This window comes from Taeniopygia guttata, chromosome 1A (assembly GCF_048771995.1).
Source record: "Taeniopygia guttata chromosome 1A, bTaeGut7.mat, whole genome shotgun sequence".
Taxonomy (NCBI): domain Eukaryota; kingdom Metazoa; phylum Chordata; class Aves; order Passeriformes; family Estrildidae; genus Taeniopygia; species Taeniopygia guttata.
The window spans coordinates 19,985,069-20,000,000 of record NC_133025.1 but is presented as its reverse complement, the minus strand read 5'-3'; the positions used below and the strand labels follow the sequence as shown (position 1 = coordinate 20,000,000).

Here is a 14,932-nt window from a genome sequence, read left to right as displayed (position 1 = left end):
TGGGAATGGTGCTGATAACACCCTGATGTTTTGGGGTTTTGCTAAGTCATGCTTATTCTAAGTCAAGCACTTTTTTTCCCCCTAGTCTCATGCTCTGCCAGTGATGAGACACGCAAATAAAAAAAACCAATCTGGGAAGAAGCATAGCTGGGACTGCAGGACATGTGACCCTAACTGGCCAAAGCAATATTCAACAACCCTAGACCATCATGATCAGAATATAAACTGGGGGAGTTATCCTGTTGCCCTCAAGGGCAGCCAATCTGGGCTCAGGAAGAGGGTCTGGGATCAGTCAGTGGGTTGTGAGCACTTGCACTGTGCATCACTTGCATTTTTTTCAGTATCATTGTTATTTATATTCATCGCTGTATTTTACTTTATTTTCAATTATTAAATTGCTCTTATCACAGCATACAAGTTTTACCTTGATTCTCCTCCTCATTCCATCAGGGTGGGAGGAAAAGGGGGAGTGAGTGAGCAGCTGCATGGTGTTTCATCTCCAGCTGGGCTTAAAACCACAACAAACCCATTATCTTTTAAATCACAATTTTAAGACAAGGCTTTGGGAGCTCAGCTTCTAGTATTTGAACAACTGAGACTGACAGTCCTGCATCACACAACTGCATAAATAAGGAAGACTTAGTGACAAATGAATAATTTCTCAGGTTATAATCTATCACATATAAACCTTTTTTCTTTTTCTGAGTCAGACACGTTCTTAGATACAGCTTTCACACTTCCCAGGTTCACAAAATTATAACACCAAAAAATATTGCCTTTAAGCACAAAACCCAGTGAAACTTCCCATTTTTTACCACCACCTAGGATTTTCTGAAGTCGATCTTTAATATCTTAAAGAAACCTGTCCCCATGGGTTTTTTCAGAACTGTATCCTCAGCAAGTAATAAAATTTTTTAAATTAATAGTATCCTGACTCATCCAGAGAGAAGATTGTTAAATGTTTGACAGATCGCAGCAGATGGGATTAAGAATGCGGAAAGGTGTCTCAATATGATCCTGAAGTAAGGAGAAAATACTTTTGTCCCTCAAAATGAAAAAAGATAAAACAGGAATCTCATTGCTCTTGCATATACAAAATATGTGAAAAGATCTCCTTATCTTTTTCTTTCAGTGATGCCACTGTGGGCTAGATATGTTCAGCACATCCCTGCCAGGCAGGGGGGCATACAGACACCCAGTGTGTGAATTCTGAAGACCTCTGGACAGAAATAGATGCTGAGCTGTTCTGCTTAGCTAATATGGGAATTTACCTGCTCTTGTCTATTAGAAATGTAGGTACCACACCAGATTTCTGCTACAAATCCTAGGCTATATGAGTTGTATGAAGACTCACTAAGGCAAATATTTCAGAGGAAGAGAGGAAGACTCTTTATACATTTGCTATTTATAATCTTAACTGTGAATGCAGATCTTTAGTTTAGACAGCACTGTTAAAATATTTTGGCTTTGACGTTTGAAAATGATCCAGCAAATCTTAGTCCTGTCACATGTAGCTTTAATTTCACTTAAAAGTCTCTATGACTAGATTCTTGTTGTCACTGTCAAAAAAAGAAATATATATATTTACTTGTTGCTGTACAGAAAATAAAGAAATGTTTTTTCCATAAACATCTTAAAGCATCATACTTAACCATCTTCCTTTGATGAATCAAACCAAGAGACTATAGACAACTTTAACACTTATTTAAGCTGCCAGTACTGCAAGTTTCTTTGCCATCAGCTAGATTCTCAGTGCATTGTATCCTTCCTTTCACTTCCCAAACACTGTCATTATATATTACTGTATCACTAGATGAGCTTTGTTTAATTTAGAAATCTTCAATATGAAACATTCTCCAAATAGCCTCCATTACCATGCATGACCACGAAAAATACTTCTTTTTGTAGCAGTTCTTGAGGACAGGATGTGCCAAAGCCATATGTGCATCAGTGTGTGTGGTGTGTTACTGAAGCATCTGAAGCAAAGCAGAGCAGGAGCAGACCCTGGGCAATAAAAACACACTACAACACTGACACCTGTTGGTAACAAGTGTGCCAAACTGCGACAGCATCTTCACAATCCCACATTTTCAGGAGGTCCAAGAGTACAATCTAAATTAATACACCTACATCTCCACGTGTAAATCACCTGGATATGAAGAACCAAATGCGAGACAAAAAGTGAAGATTTGACGTCCAGTGTTTCTGGAAGTAGATATCCATATCTGCTGACATCCATATGCAGCTGATGTCTAACAGTTCCAACAAATAAATACACCGCAGCACATATTGCATGTCTAGAGGCTGTTTCCTGAGATGTGCATGTCAACCCGAGCAAGCAATGCATCTTGCAAAGCACTGAAAGACGTAGTGTAACTTAAACACAAAAGCTTTTCCATCTGGATGGCTCTGAGGATAGGATGGAACCTGGAAATGAAATACCAGTCTTCAGAACAACAGCAGCTTAAATGAAAGCTAAGAATAAGCTAGCAATGCGGTATCTTTTCCATTGTTCCCTTCCTGCAAAAAAGTAAGATGAGTGAAGAGTCAAGTTGTACTGCTGCATTCCTCCTGTCCTAGCAGTGGGCAGAGCTTTTATATGAGGGATTGCTAGAAGACGCGGTAAGCTTTACAGAAAAACAAAGAGGCAAGAGGATCTGCTTGATTTTAGCATAACAACAAGCTTTTCTACTGCCCTACTGGTTGCCCTCACAGATAATAAAGACTTGCTATTACAATCAGTTACTATAATTACACTCCAGAACAAAGATGTGTGATTTGAGAACTGAGGCTTTCCAAGTTCAGCACCTAATGACAAAGCCAACTTTCATGACCCTGTTCCAGAGTGTATTTAAGCAAAGTGACACATTAGTAACAGCCATTTAAATAAACTCTTGCTGACCTAAGAAGCAATGTTTCAGTATGTGCCCTGTGTTTTCTACTGTATGGCTCCAGCATTTTTGGAAAGAAGCAACATCAGCAATAAACTGAACTCTAAATTGAATTGGCAGCAAATCCTGTAGTCAATCAAGGTCACAATAGTCTCGTCTTTACTTGTCTGGTGAGTGGTAGGCTCCTGTTCAACAGTTAAATAAATTAATTCAGCCCTCAGCACATTAAAAAACAATTCCTCTTCCAATGTAAATGAGAGTTCAATAAGCATCCCAGTTCCCACTTTGTGTCATGTATGGGCTTCAGCACTCTCCCTGAGACCTGTGTGCTCTTCTTTGCTCAGAGGAATGGTGTCTTGATCATTACTACATCTCCTCCACATATTACTAACTCCTAGATGTGCTTTATGCACTACTGTGATGCCAGTATTTACAGGAAAGAAAACAGGGGATGGGATCAGCCTAGATAGTCAAACCTGCAGAGAGCAAGTTAGATAGGCAGACCACGATTAGCCAAAGTGAACTGTGTCCAGTGTAAGATCTAAACTTGATGAGCTCACAGGGCTCTTCCCCTCCTGCCTGTGTCATCATCTATTCTGAGGTTATTGTCTGCGTCACTCATTTGTATCTAAGATAGGAAATACAAAATGGCTAAGATTCACATGAATTCAAGGTGATTAAAACTTCAGGCAAGATTTTGTTTGTTGTGGTTCAGTCTGTTTCAGAGCTCTGGAGTATAGCATCAGTGAATGGTACTAGACAAAGAAAATACAGAGTTTTGTTAGGCAAAAGGGTGAGAGAGAAATGGCGTAACCACTTTTATTTTTTATTTATTTACTGTATATTCTGGAAGTATATTCTGGTTAATATGGATCCAGGATGATGTTCTGAGCCAAAAGGGAATATGGCATTCCTGCACCAAATCACAGGAGCTGGTAACTTTAAACCTGTTACTCTCACCTTGTTCATTAAAACAAAAAAAAACTTTATTCACAGGAGAGTAAACATTTCAAATGAAACTGGGGAAAGACAGAAAAAACTCCACCCAACTGGCAATATCTCTCATGAAAAGCACTAGTGGACTATGTGCTGAAAAAACATTCTCACACTGACAACAATTAGCAGAGTTTTGCACTCATCAGTGCAGAGGCCATGTATTCCTACGTGTTTGTGAAACAGCTACAATCATAATTAATCTACAAATCTGATCAGAGAATCTGGAGATTAAACCAGTGAAAATATTAAGTCCCAGCACTTCTGCAATTCTTGTACAGCCTGCCAACTCCTCTAATACACAAACAAACTGGAAGATTTTTGTGTAAAGGCTTTCAACACATTTACTGCCACAAGGTTTTTAGTTTGAGGTTATGGGTTTTTAGTAAAGGAATTATGCAAGTACTGTATTACAGGCAAAATGCACAGTTCATATTGAACTAAAATAATTGAGATGTGAGTGACAAAGTAATTATATATATCCTGGGTATTTAGCTATTTTTATATTATAATTACTAGCTTTGCTGCATCAGAAAGAATAGAGTGCTCTCAAAGATTAAGAATATTGTGTGAGTTGATACACAAGTATGTAACTTTCTTGTTGTAGATCGTCCAGCAAATTAAAAAGTTGCCTGTCACAAATTGGTAAACTCATATTCCTGAGCACTTGGTGATGTTATTAACCTTATTTATTTTAAACTTTTGATGAAATGACTAGCTTTCTTCATGATCCATGACTATTTTTTTTTGTTAGTGGTCACTCCAGCTTTTAAGTCAGAATCATTATTTCAGAATATAATATTAAATGTCAATATTGGTTTGTTGTTGCTATAAACTATATAAACTCCTATAGCTGATTTAGTGATGAAACAAGCTGAAGGACTGCAGGTGTTGCTCAGAGATAACAGAGATGCATTTTGCCCTTACACCTGCTGCATCATACAATATTAAACACTAATTTGATGCAAAGACTTATTTTGCACATGCTTTGCAGTCATGAATATGATAGAAATTGAAGTAATGGAATTTCTTAAAAAGCAGGAAATAAGAAAGACATTGAATAGTGATTATCTGAGATTCATGAGATCAGGTCTGCAATTTGAAGTGCAAGGTAAAAGGATATTAACCTGCTAAAGGCTTGACTACAGATGCATTGCAAAAGCCATTTAGATATTTAACTGATTGCTCATTTTATTAAACTGGACCTGATATGGGCATAATAGTATCCTACAAACATTTCACCTTTTTCTGAAAAATCAAATTATTTTCTGGATGCTCTTATATTAAGCAGTCCAGAACAATGAATATAGTTAACAGTGTTGATGGAGCCATTGTCTGACTTTAAAAAAGGCATGATCACATCAACCTAAAGTATCGTGTTGGATTTCCTCCTGTTCTCAGAAAAAACAAGCTCAATGTCCTCAAGAAGCTGGTGCCAGGTACTGCCTTCCCAGAGTTTCTGCACACAGCAGCAGCTTTGCTGGCCAGGTCAGAGCACTGATCAGCCAAGCAGCTGATTAGTGGTCTCCTGCTTCTGCGATGGACACTGCCTGCTCCTCACCTCTCAGGGTGGAATGAATTTAGCAGAAAATTCTATTCCTCATACAGGAAACATGCCTCTGTGACTGACAGCACATTCTGCTTGGGTTTGTTAATTAGCTCCTTGTTTTACTAGTCTAATTAAGGCTATATTTACTATGAGGAGGAAATTTTATCTCCACTTCTGATAATGGCATTCCCTATTCCTCCTGCTATTCTTGTAGTGGATTCTGCAGTACCACACCATGGCTACTCTGTATCTCTCCCACAGAATCATTGTGCTGTTATCATGAAATATTTCAAATATTTGTAGCAATAGGATTTACCTGCCAAAGCAAGAAGGATTTTCATTTTCTGATGTGGGATTTTGACCAGTCATCACACTAGTCAATGCATTGGCACCTTGTCTTCTCTGGCAAAATTGCAATCATTTTGCTTGGACGAGGACCTTGCCACAGTTAGCTGTGCCTGTGCTGCTGCCAAACAAGATTATTACGATACATTCTACATGTGGCCGGTTTGAAGACCACCTGGCAGCTTCAGCTAGAGCAGTATGTAGTTATCCACGAGATTAATAGTGTTGGCTCTGAGGCACACAGTACAACAACTTTCCCAACACTGAACTTTGCACCTAGTTTCATATGGCTGCAAAGTGCAAGGTAGCTGCAGGCAGCCTGTCTCTGTGGCAGAGGCAGCATTTCAGAGCAACTGAGCTGTGTTGGCTTGGAATCTGAGTCTGGAGACACAGGGCAGTCTCACTGCAACCCTTGGCAGAACAGTCCTCACCTATCTGGCAGAGCCTACAGCAGTAGATCAAATGATCAACACAGTGGAATTCATATCAATTTTTCACAAACCCCTGCTTTAACAATTGATTTTTAGGTTTTAAGTAGAGACTAAATGCAATCCATGTAGAAATCTTGACACTGACTTGTGGAGTGGTATACACTAATGCCCCTAGCAGCAACACAAAAAAAAAAAAAAATCACATATCTAGAGATCAGAGCATAATCTGATTCCCAAGAATGATGCAAACATTCTAAACAACAAACAAGGAAATACAGTTTTCTCTATTTTTGCTTTTCTCTATTTTCTTCTGTCAGAGATCAAGCAGTTGGGCTTCTCTGGTCCTGCTCTTTATGTGTCCCCATCATAGCTTGCACATTATTATCCTGACAAGCCTCATCCCTTGTATCACTGATGGATTTATATTCTGCTGAGCTCAACTGAGTAGTTAGATAGTCAAAATCTGATCTCATTACCTGTGTGTCAGCAGAACTAACTCCAGGGAAGTCAATGGAACCAAGTTGATTTACAGACTTGGAGCCAAATATTTAATTTACCATCCAACATCTGTCATAACTTAAAATTGAAACTCTCCATGGACATGACCTACATTTCTAAAATTTACAGATGGTATTTTAATATTTCTATAAAAAGAAAAATCCTGTGTGCCAGAGAAGTGTACTCAGTTCTTCTCATCTGAAACATCTGATATGAACCCTAATTCCTCAAGGACCATTTATAAGGGCAGCCAGTTGGAGCTAAGACAAAAAGAATAGGAAGAGAAAAGAAGGCAAGTATGCCAACTGAAATGTCAAGGTGCTGGCTAGCCTAAAGCTCAGTTCTCCTAATTGGAAAGGAGAATTCATATAAATATATATGTGTGTGTGTGTGTGTGTGTGTGTGTGTGTGTGTGTGCGTATTTACCACATATCCACTGATTCCTGTGTATTATAACTTTCAGTGACCTCATAAAAACTACACTTGCCCTGAAAAGTCTGGAATTAGCAATGTTTGCTCAGAATAGCTTTGAAACAATTTTCCTTTTGGTTTTTGATGATGGAGTCTAAAATATATTCTGCTTCAGAGTTAAACACAGAAAGAGTTCTCATGTTTGGACATACTTTTTCCACTTAGGCTTTTTGTCTCTGCATTTTACACTGCAAAGAGCATTGATTAATGTGAATGTTTTAGCTGTAGTTGTTGTTTGTGTATAAACTTTTGTTAAAACAAGTACTGCAGAATAAATGACCTTTATACAGACACCTATTAAGGCACTAAAAGGCTTGGCTACATTCATCTGAGACGCGTATACATAACGTTTGGAACAATAAAAGGATCAGCAGCTGCAAGGGGTTTGAATTGAATTCTTTAACAATAGAAAAGTTTTTCAGCCCTAAATACCAGCAAAGAGAATTTTTTGCAGATAATCCAGAAGAAAGAAAATAATAAAAAAAAAATGCTAGCCAACTTTGCAGCAGTTAGCATAAGGGTGCCATCTGAAACATGTCAGCTTAAGAGTGTCCCAGAGTACCATTCTTTTACACAACCATAGTATTCAGAACTGTTTCCCCAAATAATCCCAGATGGCAAGCCACAAAATTTCAATTCATTTTAAAAGCTTTCTTTGCTGTTATTATGTGATTGAAAGTGCAAAAGCAAGTTGCCATTCTCATGGCACTATTTGCATTGGCTATTATCCCCTAAAATCCCCTTTAAACAGCTACATTGTCAGCCCATAGGCCTCATTTAGAACTACAAAAAAGACCAGATTAATTCGATCAAAGGGAGAGCCAAGTACAAAATGCACTTTTCAAACTGTATCAGAGTAGGTTCCCTTTACAGATCACTGCATGGCTAGAGCAATGCAAAAAAACCCTTGCCTGAAAAAAAGCACTAACAGAAATAGCTGTGTATGTTTCACATGAAGCTTTTGGGGCTTTTCCAGGGTAAATCTCTCACTACAAATGATTACAATAAAATATATTTTAACATAAGGAAATTAAATAGCCAAGCATCCATTTTTGTCCATTTGGCTTTCTGTCTCCACTTTCAGGAGGCAGTGATGTAGTGCTTGGATAATTTAGCCAGCCATAGACATTCCTGAAGTCTCTGTCAATTGGAATTTTTAATTAATTAATTAAACATTGAGCAATGAAACTTTCAAAATATACAGATAAATTCCCCCATTACTATTTTTTCCCTAGAGTAAAAAATCATCACTGATAAAGCAAAGAAGATAGAAAAAGCTTTTGGTATCATTTCTGCAAAATATTCTTTTTCTAAGGTGAACCATTTTGAGTCAAGCATAATTCAGGTCCATAGCTTTACAGCCATAAAGGCTATAGTGGCTTTTCAATCTCACCTGGGGTTCGATGACAGGCAATAATGGTGATATTTTTGTTTTTCACAGAGGATCCTTTGGTGTCTCTGCACTGTCTTGCTCTCTCATCTCTACTGGAATTTGCTTAGTGATCCTGCCATCAGTTCTCTCACTCTCGGTCTGAAGCAGTTTCTTCAGCAGCTGCTTTTGTGTACTGAGAAGAACATCTTACAGAGTAAAGAACTGCAGCACAAAGGTAGAGCAACTGAACATGTGCAGCAATATGTGCCATTGCCTCTTAAAGGACACATCAGGCTGAGAGGGACATGCTGAAAAGCTGAGCACCTGCAACTAATATTACACTCATCTGCTGTAGGATGGAGCTGACTGGATGCTTTTGTTTGCCACTTCCAATGGGGTTTAGATTTTTTGAACAGTACCCTTTTAATATAGCTGTTGTATTTGTTTTCTTATATTTTATGGAATGTTTGTGTAGTGCTGGTAAAAAGTTCTGTGTAGCAAGAAAGTGTTCCTGTGGAGACAGAAATAGCTCCCACTGAAACAAAAGGCCTAGACAATCTATGTAATAAATATAGCTTTGTAAATATTATTAATTTGCTGGCATACAAACCTTGTTTTAATCCATAATTATGAAAACCATTATTTGTAATATCGGGGGGGAAAAAGAGAAAAAGTTAATGTAAAATTAGTTATGTATTTCAAGAGTGCACATTTTTTTTAAAAAATGCTGTTGGACTGCAAAATAATACTTATGCAATTAGTGACACAGAGCTTTTACAAATCTGTCAGATGTAAACATTTGCACGTCATTCCACCTGTTCAATACAAATAAATGCCAGAAATTAATATCAGTCAAAATTAGGGATTTAGGACATTGTACAGAGTAGTATACAGAAAAGTACTTTAAGTAAGCTGCTTTATCCTAAAAAAAATAACTTCAATTAATATTTATCCCAGATATAGCTTTACTGTAAGATAACCTACACTAGGTTTGTAGAATCATTCATGTAGAACTCATTACTAGATCCAAACACACTTTTAGGTGTCCAATTTTCTATGAAAATACCTATTTTAAACATAAAGATCTTCAAGCACATGCTTAGGGGTTTTTGCCTAGCCCTGGAAATGCCTAATCACTCCTTAATTCCCAACAATAAAGTCCTGTTAACTGAATCAGGCTGTAAGTATTCCCAGAGGAGGCTTCATTACCTGGAAGTAAAACACAGCCCCCAGTTAGATCATCTGTAGAGATCATTACCTCAGACAACCTCTAAAAACCCCACATTGCAATATCAAGTGTGGCCATGCTGAAATCCAGTCTTGGTGAGCCTTTACTAGCAAACCAATGCATCTTCCACAGAGGTGCCTTTTTCTTGCATATTGAAATTGTTTCTATTGTGTGTGCTTCGAAGAGATTGAAGTCAACCAGGACTTTACTGATAATCAGCAGTTTCAAATTTTGACCTAACTCACTCTCATTCATATGAGTTACAGACACTTCTAATCAGTTCAATCCAGTTTAAACTGCCATATTTTCAGACTGAATAACAGAATACTGAAGAAAGCATAGTGATAGGTCATGTTCTAACACCACATGTATGCAAATCTGGAATAACTTCATCAAAATCTGTGGAATTAAAATGTCATACAGGTAAAAATATGGTTCAGACCAAACAGTTTTTACAGTTGTTTCACATTCTTCCAAGATCAAAACTTCTAAGCATCATCATTTCAGTCTGAGCTTGAGACACTCAATATCTGTTCTATACATGCACTTTATTTTTTCTTTCCTTTGCTATTGCTAGTGTGAGAACATTAGATTTCAAGGTTTCTAAGTGCTGTTATTTCCTTAGCCTGGGTTTTCAAGTCACTCATTTGTGAAATCTCTGTCAGTGCAAGATTTAAACTGCATTATACGGTTTTTCTTCAGTATTAACAAAAAGAAATTAATTCTTCTTCTAGCACAAATTAAGCCATAAGAAGGCTTTTTTTTTTTTTCAGATAAATAAGAAATTTCAGAAAAATAAGGGTTGGCAGCATCTTTCAGTTTCACAAATAAACATTTTGATGTGTAAGAAATCAGTAATTGTTGGTAATCTTATTAACAGACACAATATTTTTATCACTGAACACCCACATCCACTTCCAGACCTCATTTTGATTTTGCCATTTGTATGTTTACCAGGTTATTCAGGAGATTTCAGAGAGAATATTCCAACTCAGAGCTGTAGGAAGGACTATCTGAAGAAGACAACAGAACTACAGACTGCTTGGGCTTGGGAAGGACCTGTGGAAATCACATACTCAAAGCCCCCCACTGAAGGAGGTTCACCGAGAGCAGTTTGTACAGGATCATATCCAGGTGGGTTTTGAATAACTCCAGAGAAAGAGATTTCACCATCTCTCTGAGCAGCCTTTTCCAGCATACTTGCTCTCAAAGTGAGTAATCTTTTCCTCATATTGCAAGGGAATTTCTTTTGTTTCAGTTTGTGCCTCTTGTCCCTCATACTGCCACTGGGCACCACTGAAAAGAGCCTGGCTCCATCCTCTTCATACCTGCCCTGAAGATATTTGTATACGTACTGATAAGGTTCCCTCTCAGCTGTCTCTTCTCCAGGCTAAACAGGCCAAAGTCCCTTAGTCTTTCCTCATAAGAGGTGCTCTAGTCCCCTAATGTCATGATTTAGGAATGGTATTCCCCAGTTTAGTACTCCAATTAAAAAGAAAACCTTTCCCCTCCAATGGGAAACACAAAAAACAGAGATCACAGATTGAGATAAGAACAGCTGACTGGAAACAGCAATGAGATAAGAAAACAAACAGTAAGACCATCAGTATTAGCACAAAAAGTGTACAGATAGAGGGTGATTTACATGCAAAATGCTGACCAAGCCCACCTCACACTGCATGACCCTGAGACATTGAACAATGGCTGCTGGGTTCTCCACCCCACCACACTTCACTCCACCGGAAAGAGGTGCCCTTCTTTGTGGGAGTGGGAATCCCTTTTCCCCACCTCTGGCAATTATGTAAGGCAGTAATGAAAAACATTGTGTGAATTACATTCACAATGTCTTGGTCACACCCCCTTACACTGACCTGAGAAGGAGCCAGGACACCTGATCATCTTCACAGCTAGCCCTCCGATGGACTCCCTGGTACTTCCTTGTCTCTCTTGACTGCTGTGTTGAAATGGCCTGAGGCAAATGTGTTCAGTCAGCCTGGGAGTTGGAAGATGCCATATGGGTTCTCCTGGAAATACATCCTACACAAGACAAGCTGATAAGGTGAAAGGAGGATGAGCAGAGAATGGACAGTGCTTTGGCTGAATCAAGAAATTACTGCACCAGTTAAGTAGAAAAAAGAATATAAGGAAATATAGCAGAGCTAAATAAGGTGAGAGATTAAAGCTGCACTCTTGCATAATGAGTGGAGAAAAGGATTGTCTTTTCCCTATCTTAATCCTATTATTCTCCACCCCATTACTTAATCCTCCCATGAAGATGTCAAATTCGGAAGGAAAATTGCAAGTCCATACCCTGATAGTACAAACAGCCCAGCACAATGAGGCCTGGCAGTGCAGTAGCTAATCTGTGAACAGTTCTTATTTCACAGGTGGTACCAATAAAGTCAGTTTGAGTCTTTCTGCCTCTGTCCCTCAGCTGGGATAATTGTGTTTCCTTTGCAGAGCTGATCAATTGAATATTTCAAGTATAATTGCTGAGAATTGTGAGGATAATTTCTGCAGCTTTGAACTTGTTTTTTTCAATAGTCTTTTTCTGGAAACTTATCATAAATGTGTTACAAGTTTTAGCCTTATTTCTTGACTCAACCCTTCTCTAACAAAGGTAGAGATGACTTTTGGCTCCTCTGGCCAAAAGAAGTGATCATATTCGCAAAGTTCCCACAGAGTATCTAACTTCATGCACATCTACATGCATTTAACAGCTGGTCCTTGCCCAGGTTCTTATAGGTCAGCACAAAAATTTTAAGTATCAGTTTTATGTGGATGGAAAACTTAAATGAGAAATTTCCATTTGAAAGAAGTAACACACTTCTGTTCTTCATATCACCCATGAAAACAACAGTAGTGATAATTACTAGAACTGGCACTGAACTAAGCATCTGAGAGAATTTAAGTAGTCACTCTTCAGAAAAAACTTCCTATTTCTAGGACGAAGAAACAAAAGGGAGACTTGTCAGCACTTTGGTCACACAAAAGCATTTGATTTTGGTTCCTCAATTTGGGGCAGTGTCTACCTCAATTTCACCTTTCCATTTTACAAGATTTGTGATAAGTTTGTATGTCCTTCTCATTGATTGAACAGATAGTAAGAAAGTATTTTAAAAGAAAGAATTCTTGATTTTCTTTTTTGGAGGGGCTTTTTTTCTGGTTTGGTTTTGTCTATCTGTAGCTGAGATTACAGACAGGGCAGTTTTATCTACTAATGATTTAACTAGATGTGGGAATCAGTCAAAGAGTTTTCAGTGCTTATAATTGTTATGCCCTATACTTTAAACAGTATATGTAATAAATTTGGGACCTCTTTACATAGGAAAGTTTGCAGAATTCAAGTATTGGTATGAATTTCATTATATATACTACTTTGTACTAACTTGTAGAGACACAGTTTGTGCTGTGATACCGCAGTTTGTGGTAACTGGGAGTGGGGCTGTGGTCCAGCCTCATCCCCAGTGGGCATAGCTGTGAGCAGCAGGTGAGCAGCACTGACAGCAATGAGCCAGGGAGTGCCCAGGGGCTCTGACCAACCACCAAAGGGAACAGAGAGCACACAGGTGCAATGCATGAACATCAGGGGTGTAAAAAGTTGGGCTAAAGAACAAGAAGGGGTGATGCTTGCAGCCTTCTGGTGAGGTATGGTGATACTCTGCATGGGGATGTTTAAAACCTTCTGCTATTGTGTGGCTGTCTCAACTGTGATATATGCTGCAATATTAACTCTGTATTTCAACACCCCTAGAGCAATGTATGGTTGTATTTGAAGCTGCTTTCAGCCACTTTTCCAGAGGCTCCACTGAGGCAGCACAAGCTCCTTTCTGACTCTACAGCCAGACAATTACAGCAACTAAAACAGTAGAAAACCTTTTTTTTATTTTTTCTGGGTTCAGTATCTTATTTGCTGTACTGCAACCATCATCACTGGAGTGAGCTTCTTGGCACGTGGTTTTCTACAAATGTCCAGGTCTTTCCTGAATTACTTCTCTTACATAATTTCCTAATCAGGAAGTTCTTGTGGAGTCAAGGTGAAGTCAAAGAAGTGTTCAGCTGCCCTCTCACTGTGTTGAAGGCAACAGGTGAAGCTCAGCTTTAGCCAGCAGTAGTAATAACACTTCAAGGGGCTTTCTCAGGGAAGGTTTAGGTTGGATATTAGAAAAAACAATTCACTGAAGGAATAATAAATCACTGTAATTGTCTTCCTATGGAGGTGGTGGAATCACTATCTCTTGATATGTTTAAAAAAAGACTGGACTTGGCACTTGGTGCTATAGTCTAGTTGTGGTGTTAGGGCATAGGTTGGACTTGATGATCCTAGAGGTCTCTTCCAACCTCATTATTCTGTGATTCTGTAATAAACCTGGGAAAGCACATGTTCAGGTATACAACACTAAGCATTATGAGACAGGGCCCTTGTAAATGCAGTCTTGCATTTTTTTCCCCCAGCCTTTACCTAGGGATCCAGAAATATCCACCGTAATTTAAGATTATATGTGCTCCCACATAAATTAATTAATTCCTCCATGCTCCTCCTACCTTCAACTAGCAATAACCTAATCTATATAATATTTTGGTTTCCAGATATTTGTCATCCATAAACCTCCAGCCTATAACAGCTTCACAGAGGAAGCTATTTGTTTAGGCAGACTGAAACACATAGCACCAAATAGTATCTGTAACACTATGTAGACACTGGGTTTGTGCCTACTGAGGAGATTTGGACAGCTCATTGGGTTTCCCTAAGTTGAAAGGAGTCTCAACCACATCTATTGAAAGGTACATGCAGAATTCTTTCCTGACATGTGAGTCAGCAATGAGCCATTCCAGTCAGAGGCTGTGTTCATGGTGCTGATCTAATCTGCATAGGCACACATCAAAGACAGGCTCAAAAGGTCTGGTGTGTCTACACTGCTATACTGGACACATGTGACTTACCCTTCACGCACATTCAATACCATTTTCTGTATACCAGGGTAATTTGGGGGAAAACACACAGCTGTTGCAGGCATATCATAAATAACCTTTCTCCAAACTTCCTAAAATGGAGCAATTCCCAAAGTGAAATTGGATTTCATTGTATAAGATTGGGTAACAGCTCTTTCCCCAGCTGCAGTTCTGGCTGACAGATCTCAGGCACATGGAAAC

The 14,932-nt window shown here is 38.6% G+C and overlaps 1 protein-coding gene across 5 annotated transcripts in view; it reads right to left on the bottom strand.

The window, feature by feature from the left end:
* Nucleotides 1-14,932, bottom strand: part of ZNF800 (zinc finger protein 800) — a 93,079-nt gene that overhangs the window by 49,716 nt on the left and 28,431 nt on the right. For 4 of the 5 annotated variants that reach the window (XM_072920840.1, XM_072920851.1, XM_072920845.1 and 1 more), the window contains one exon: nucleotides 11,650-11,829. The exons of the other annotated variant lie outside the window; for it this stretch is intronic. The gene's annotated coding sequence lies outside the window, so the exon portion shown is untranslated. The remainder of the gene's footprint in view (nucleotides 1-11,649; nucleotides 11,830-14,932) is intronic. 5 annotated transcript variants of the gene reach the window in all.